The sequence below is a fragment of the Schistocerca americana genome, chromosome 4 (assembly GCF_021461395.2).
Source record: "Schistocerca americana isolate TAMUIC-IGC-003095 chromosome 4, iqSchAmer2.1, whole genome shotgun sequence".
Taxonomy (NCBI): domain Eukaryota; kingdom Metazoa; phylum Arthropoda; class Insecta; order Orthoptera; family Acrididae; genus Schistocerca; species Schistocerca americana.
The window spans coordinates 716,921,945-716,930,601 of record NC_060122.1 but is presented as its reverse complement, the minus strand read 5'-3'; the positions used below and the strand labels follow the sequence as shown (position 1 = coordinate 716,930,601).

Sequence of the window (8,657 nt, the reverse complement as noted above, 5' to 3'; positions counted from 1 at the left end):
GGACCGGGAGAAAGAGAGAAGGTCTTTAATTAGTCCTGCATGGTTGAATTTGGGAGTGGGGCAAAAGGTGAGGAATTTGGAAAGGACTGATATTTCCGTGGGACTAAGGCTTCTGGAGGAAAGGTTCATAGCTATGTTGTGGATCTGTTTAGGGTCTGAGTTCTGTGTGGTGGTGGGAAGGAGTTTTGGAGGGTGGGTTAAGTGCAGTAGGTCTGCAAGATAGGGTTTGTCAGCTATGATGGGGTGTGGGGGAGGTTTGGAGGTTGTTGTGGGAGTGATGGACAGTGGTACTCCGAGGCGGGAATAGGAAATGAGCAGTATGGATAGCTTTTTGAGGTGGCATTGTGCACCTTGCTCAAGTTCCTGCAGGACAAGAGTTTCAATGTGTTTTATGGGTTATCATTTTGCAGGACTATGTTGGTGAGGGCTAAGAATTGGCAGAATGTGAACAGGTGGAGGTCACTGTGGAAGGAATGGTGGCAACCAGAGATGGGTAATTTGATGGTAAGGCCATTAGGGGGGATTTCATGAGCCAAGCAGCAACGCAGGAACAGTATGTGGGACTCGGATCTGTCCAGGTGTAAGGAAACTTTTGTGTATCGAAGCAGATGGAAGGAGCAAGGATCCATTAGGTGCAAAAAAAATGCGAAAAATTATGTAAGAAAGGTGAATTACGTCGAAAAATTACGCAAAAATACACCCAAATACGTGTGAAAAATACGAAAAGGGCGAAATGGATGCACAAGGGGAAAAAACGAGATAAAATCTGAGGATGACGATGATAGCGGAAGGCAAAAACTCACTAAAATTGGCGAGAAGTCACAAGTGTCAAAGTAGAGAATAACTAATCATTAATGTAGGGTGTATTCGTGGACGAGGAAGAAAAATTTCTGGATTTTTCCCGGTTTTCCAGTTTAAAAATACACTTTCTTCCGGGTGAAAACACGCTTTTTCTATGTTAAGTGAGAGTATATTTTTCCGTATCAATCCTTTGAAAGATTAAGGTTTTATACACGCGTGTAGAATTTCCGGCACTTTAGAATACGAAACTCAGAGAAAAAGACGCGTTTTGGAAAGATCTTTTATGTGCAGCAACATGTACGTTGCGTATTCTCGTATTACGGAAGTATACATTGGAACTCCACCAAACACCACATGTTACTCTCCAAATCACTGTAATTGAGATTGTGATGTGTTTCTGTAAGCCAGTCATAGCTCATGTCATGTGATCTCGGCGGCCGTTGACAGCGGATATTCGGAGCATAGGACACGTGATGTAGTCAGCCAACAGCAACATCACTGTTACGTAGCACAAACACACAAACTGGGAAAGTTAATAGTTTAAATTAATATACATAGTTTTGCTACAAGAAAAGAAAAGCTTTCACATATAATATTGGTATCCAAGGTTAATAAGCTGCAAGAGAAACTATGATCTCGCATATAACGTTGACCTTTTTTGTGAGTAGTACACTTTAAGAATCACACAGTAAAATTTTTAATAATGACAAATGTCTGATCTTCAGGGTTCGAAATTCCTCTAAATGGCTCGTCATCAAAGACCTGATATTTAAATGAGAGTCAAACGCTCTGTGATTTAAGAAATTCATGCTACATTCTTGCACATAGTTCAACTTACGTAAAAGGATATTTACTTTGAAAGTAAAGCTTTTCAAACCACCATTCGCAATATTTTCCCGTGACCTGTTACAAATATGTTTGTTTCAGCAGTTTCCAGAAAGTGTAGATAACAGGCGTCACCGCGCTTGCACAGCTACCATGATGCAGGAAGACCGTATGTATGTATGTGTAAAACATTGAAAGATCATACATTATGTCATAAAAGATACAAGACATCGGAGGATACTCCAAGAGCATCGTAATTTCGTGAATCATAACTAAAATGTGCACATTTAAAGTGCATACTTAAAGTGTACATTCGTGTGTCCAGATTCCTAAACAAGTAGACCTCGACGTGATATTAAGCTTTTCAGTGTGGTTTTTGGGATGTAAATTTTCTTGGAGCTCCAGTACTGTATTATATCGTGTTTGATTCTTTATTATGGCATAACGCCATACGTGCTAGAAGACGAAAACGTGCACTTGAAATGCAGCAAACAGTTGGAATTAGCCAACTTCCACAGTACTGGCTAGTTTCAACTGTTCGCTGCATTTCAAGTGCACATTTTCATCTTCTAGCACATATGGCGTTATGCCATAATAATACTGTGGAAGTTAACATTTTGTTTCAAATACATTGACTGCCTCTGCGGAAAAGGTTAATAAAAGTCAAATTTCTTTAGCAAACAGACAAAAGTAACTTCATTGTTCTGCGAGGCGATTTAATGCTCGACTGTCAGAAAGGTGAAAATAAAATAAAATCCGAAACTAATGACATATTTCAGCCTTCCCTAATTATGTGAATGTATTTTAATTCACTTGATAGCTCCCGGTCACAGATATCTGTTTTGTTTTCATTTGACGTGAGAGTAAACGAAGGGGAAACAGCAAAATCGCTAAATGTTAGCACGACAGGCGTCTAAAGGTAGCAAAATGAGGGATGCTCAACTACCGGACCTACCGATAGATGGCTCTACCAGCTGATTACTGTCGTCTGTATTGCCCGCCATATTCGAATTTGGCAAGAAGTTTTTCTCGGTCTGTACGGTGTATAAGGAATTACGGACTATCGAAATGGTGATTTCTTGTTCCGCTTTCAATTGTACGAAGCGATGGAGTAAGGAGAGTGACTTACCATTTCACAGGTAATACGACTACCGATACAATACGATAAAAATACAGACTTAGTGCGTTTGCTAATTCGATGTTTTTGAACAGGTTTCCTCTAAAGCACCCACAGCTACTAAAGACATGGATTACTTCCGTGAAGCGGAAAGATTTTAATCCTACGTCTTGCAGTTTTTGCGGAATCCGTTTCAGACAAGATGATTATGTAGTGAGCCCTAGAACGTGGGAGAAACGTTTCAAACCCGAAGCAGTGCCATAGTTTTTGACTTTCCGACACATTTGCTGCACCAAATAAACAGCCACGACGACATTGTTGTTAGGATTTTGAGTGACAACGATGATTCTCCATTTGAGGTAGCTAATTACTTTCCTTGCTGTGTGTGCGCTTTTTACTTTTGTGAATTTATTTCGTACGCTACATAGGTCTAAGCAATGTTGTAATACAGGTCCATATTTTTGTTTTTAGCGTTCTGTCATGGAATCCGTGCTCGATTTGCCCATTGCAGACGCTACTGATTGCGTGGAGAATGTTGTCAATGAGAATTCTTCCGTGCAAAGCATGTCCCTCTTATCCAATGCAGAAGCTGCGAATTGTGTCGAAAACGTTAGATAAGGATGTTTTCACACCCCCGACGTTTTCTTATAATATTTTTTCATCAAACCTTGAGTTATTTCAATCGTATATAACGAAATTACTTCCTTATTTAGAGTGCAGTTGGTTCTACGGTAATAGATTGTGGTATAGAGTCGAAAATATAAATGGAAGACAAGGCGACCGAAACTTGCATTTTTTTTTCTCAGACATTGTGCACGAATTAAAACGTAAACTGAAGTGCGTCCGTGAAAAAATTCGAAGAAGAAAGTGTTTTCCGTGGATGACATCATAAGTTCATTGAAGGAGAAGGGGCATCTTCCTGAGAAGTTACATAACTTCCTCAATCATCAGAAAGGAACACAAGTGGAATTAGTGTGCAATTTAGTGAACAACTCTCTCTCATCAAAGGGTAATAGATACACAACAAATGTGAAAATGTTTGCGATGACTGTGTACTTTTATTCACCAGCAGCATATGAATACCTGAAAAAATTAATGCCTCTGCCCCATTGATTTCAAAATGGGTGGCAAGTGTAGACTGTGAACCTGGCTTCTTAAAAGATGTTTTCAAGTACATTGTAAGGGACCAGTTCAGCGACTCATGTATAATTGTAGACAGTGTGGCAATTAGGAAGCAAATAGTCTGGGACCAAGGAACTAAGCAGTACACAGGTTTTTTAGACTTTGGTGGGGAAGTGCCTCAGTAAAAGAAGTAATAGAGCCATCTGAGGCTCTGGTTTTCATGCTTGTCTCCATTAAAGGCAATTTTAAATGCCTGATTGCATATTTCTTTATCAACGGTGTACAGGCAAATAATCAGGCCACACTGATAAAATCTGCTTTAGAGAGGCTGCATAGTTCTGGCATTAGGGTTTGATGTGTTACATGTGATGCCTGTAAGGTAAATATAAGCACTTCACGTTCACTTGGCTGTACTTTAAATTTTTACAAGGGTGATTTTAAAAGCTACTTTCCTCATCCTGTGGAAAAATACAATGTTTAGTGTATCTTGGACATGTGCCATATGATTAAGTTTGCCAGAAATGCTCTAGCAGAAGTATCTGCTATTGAGTCTCCAACTGGCATTATTAGCTGGCATTACATTGAGCAATTGAACAAGGTACAACAAGAAGAAGGTATGACATTTGCGAACAAACTATCAGGACAACATATAAGTAGTGTAAATAGAAAAATTAATGTTTCATTAGCTGCACAGACTTTGAGTTCTAGCGTGGCAGATAGTATAGAGTTTTTCAGGAGGGTTTGTGATCCAAATTTTAAAGGAAGTGAAGCAACAGTAGAATTTTTGTATTATATTGATAGGATTTTTTATATTCTGAACTCTAGAAATCCATTAGGTAAAGGGTATAAGAGCCCCCTGAGACTTGACAACAAATCTTATTGGCTTGGTATTTTCAGACACTGAAAATTATATCAAAATCTTAAAAATCATTGGTGTTGCATTGCTGCTCCATGCAAGAAATGTTAAATCTGCATTAGAATGTATTTATCTCTATGCTTTTCGCAATATGGCCAATAAAAATGCATTTGTAAATTTTGTTAACTGGGGAAAACTGTTTAAAACAAGTGACTGCATGTACTCTGTTGTAGAATACTCAGAAACTGTTTCAGATGTTTGTGATTGCTGGGGATATGCGACAGAAATATATACAGGCCAAGATTTTGCATTGTGTTAAAATTAAATTCGTAGATTACCCATTTCCTGCTCCTGCTCTTGGTCATGACTACCATTATGAAATTGGGATTGAGGATTTACATCAGACTCAACATGTTTGTAAGATTGCATCCCTGTACTCCTGCGCACGCTTGAAAACATATGGAAAAAAAGCCCGCTGCGAAAATTTTAAACAACAAATCACGTATAAGGCAGAAGTTAAATAAACTCATATTGTTTAATCATGTATAGTGCTCAAATTGGAAAAGATTATGTATTGGGACATTTCATGCAGATGGGTGTAACATTTTGACAGATTTTTTAAAACTATTTTGTCCATAGATTTGTTGTTGTATAATGATGAAATTCGAACGATGAATCACATTGAAGTAAAATTAACTCTTTACATCCTGTGTAGATATTGTAACAAAATTATAATTATTTATTATATAAGCTTATTTTAAGATGTTAGTTGTTACAAAATATGCACTTGCATTAAAAACAGGTGATTTGTGTGAAATTAATGAAAAAAAAAGTTCTGAGGCTTATTTGACAGATAGCTTTCAGTGTGAGAAAATATTTCCCTCAATAATATGTTAACTTGAATTTTTCACTTTAAGAAAGCAGTTTAATCACAGAATGGGTGTGATCTAATGGAGTATGCAGTGGCCCTATGTTTCAAACAGTAATGTTTGTGGATACTCTGCAACATAAGAGCAATAAAATTGTTACTCTCTTAATTCTTGTTTTAATACTTTTTAGAATGAACACAATGTTCCAATTGATTGTAAGCATTCTTATTACTTTAGAACCATTCTAGAATAAGGGGGCCTGATTCAGGCAAAACCTAATTTTCTTAATTTTGTCTTTATTTTGCTAGGAGGTCTTTCTATTATATTTTCCTGTGTTGAGGGAGGGGGGAGGGGAAGAGAATGCAAATAACCATATAGAATTATCTTTCTAGCACTACAAAGTACTGAATACAGTGATTACAGTTACACTTGGAAATCTAGGAAATTTCAAAAAATGGTTCAAATGGCTCTGAGCACTATGGGACTTAACATCTATGGTCATTAGTCCCCTAGAACTTAGAACTACTTAAACCTAACTAACCTAAGGACATCACACAACACCCAGTCATCACGAGGCAGAGAAAATCCCTGACCCCGCCGGGAACCGAACCCGGGCGCGGGAAGCGAGAACGCTACCACACGACCACAAGTTGCGGATTAGGAAATTTCAGTATTCATGTTACATGCCTAATTTTCATCAACATTTACCTTAATTATACAGTTACACTTTTTGCTGATTTGAACTGTGTACTACATGTTAAAAAGATTTTGTTTGGTCATAGTAATAAAAGCATTTCATTTTTTTTTTAGGTCATATGTCCCATATGGAACTGAAATTATCAAGTTACAATGACAAAGGAAGCAATTAACATTAAGGAATCTTACTTCACAGAAATTATGTAACAATGGTTACACTTTTTGCAAGTTAACTTTAACATAAACCATTTAGTTTTCCATTAAGAGTGAAAGCAGTTGCATGAGTCACGTAAAGAACAAAGTTTCCCATAGGGAACTAAAGTATTTTACGTTTGACTTATTGCAGACCCAAAGTATTGTGATCTTCATATTTCTATTTTAAAAAGTTTGTAACTCAAATTCACAGACATTTTGGAATCTGTACATACATGTGTGTAACAAGGTACTTTTCATGTGTCATGTGGAACCTTTAATTTTCTGGTCTAAATATAATTTATTTCATGAATTACCTTTAATACCGACAATGTCTGAATGCAATATTTACCATTTAGAAGAAGAAATATTAGTGTACAGAATAACAAACCTCATGAAAAATGCGAGAGATTGTAATGTACCGAACTTGGAATGGCTCTTTATCAATAGCAGGTAAAATAAAGGCTTCTATTAAATGTTCAACGAAACCAGTCAGTACCTCTTAATTCACCATAGAAGTGATACAGTAATAAAAGAATTTACTTTTTTCAGAATTTCTGCTAAGTATTAAAAGTGTGAAGACCTATTCAATAAGTATTTGCTTTACCAGAAACCCTTTAGTACAAGCACATGTATAACCAGGTAATTAAGGGAGACAAGACTTATGTTAAAATTAAAGATACTGACTGGTATTACTTGCTCACAAAACATTGTAGTTGCTGTACAGTTTATGCTGTAAGTGGTGTACCCAATGTGATTCCTGGAGGACATAATATCCTATGGGAATGCACTGCTACCACACCTGTTGAAAGTAAGTTTTGCTGTGGAATAGTTGTATCAGACGTCTGTATCAGAAAACAAATCTCCACTGTGACACCTTCATGTTCTTGGTATGCTATTAGCTATAATTACAGGAATACTCTTCACATGGAGGAGGGAGGGAGGGGGAGAGAGAGAGAGAGAGATGGGAGAAAATCATGTTCTTTGGAGGAGCAAGCTTTACAGCAGCATATGCTGTTAAAAGCATAGTGAGATTTTCTTTTTCATCATTTCCAACATTGTACACAACTTTCTTGCACTTTTATTTTATCACATTTTTCCCTTGAGAATGGAGAAGAGAGAGGAAGAAGAAAAAAAAGAAAAAGTAAGCGAGCTTTCATAAGAACTGGAAACTCTACTTGTGTCATTTGTTATTTTCAAAATGTTACTCTCTTTCCAAATGCTATTCTATTTCTTCAAACCAATTCTGAATGTCTCAGGTTATTACATGTTATTTACTGTACATTGTCCAGCAATACTTCTGTTATTACTGGATAGTTTGTAATTTGGCACTACCTTTGTACCACTGGTATTGTCTAGTGTACTTTTGCAGATAAGAAAATCGACTGGACTAGAATGTCCTGTCAGTATAGGACAAATTCAGACAATATGGAACTTTTTACACTAAATTTGCAATATAATGTCACCCTTGTCTAACACAGATTGTAGCAGCCATTGGGGTGCCTGTCTGGCCAGCTTCTACAGCTTTCGCTTACAGGTTTGTTTTTTGCTTGGGCCATATCATGACAACCAGTCATTCCAGTGATTGACACCATGTCAAAGACTGGAACCAAGATTCACAGAAATAAAATTCCATGGTTGTAATTCATAGTCTAATTAATTTTGCTCACTGACATGTTTTGAATTCAATTTTAAAATAAAACCATGGTACCAGCCATTATTTGGGTGTCAGACTGGAAAATTACAGTTTTAAGACACCCCAACCTTAAAATTAACAGCTGTGATCGATGTTATTTTCAACAAGTTCCTTCACTTCCTACATCATCATGGATCAGTCCAATATAATATTATTACTACACTTAACTTCCAAATGATACGAGTTATGCATTTAAGAGGAGCCTTAACGTTGGCCTTTGTGTTTGTCTCATTTAAATGTATTTCTTGTCTCGTATCAAAGACTGAAGCACTGTCAAAAACTGGTGTTTCTACCTTATCACTCAGTTAAAATACACTGTGTCATGTACAGGCGTTAATAAAATTATGGCATTTAAATTTCTGATCAAAGAGAGAGCCAAACTCGTAAGTGAATGTTGCAATTACAGTGTCAGCATATATGCAGATCGGTAATGCATCACTTCAGATAAAGAAAAATAACAGTTTTTCCGTTTATAACTAAGTA

The 8,657-nt window shown here is 36.9% G+C and overlaps 1 long non-coding RNA gene across 1 annotated transcript; it reads left to right on the top strand.

Annotated features, from left to right (window-relative positions):
* The first annotated feature begins 1,326 nt into the window (after window positions 1-1,326).
* On the top strand, window positions 1,327-6,452 carry LOC124612271. Its single transcript, XR_006979520.1, has 3 exons — window positions 1,327-1,461; window positions 1,732-1,799; window positions 6,401-6,452. It is a non-coding gene; the product is annotated as an uncharacterized LOC124612271 (long non-coding RNA).
* The last annotated feature ends 2,205 nt before the right edge of the window (window positions 6,453-8,657 follow it).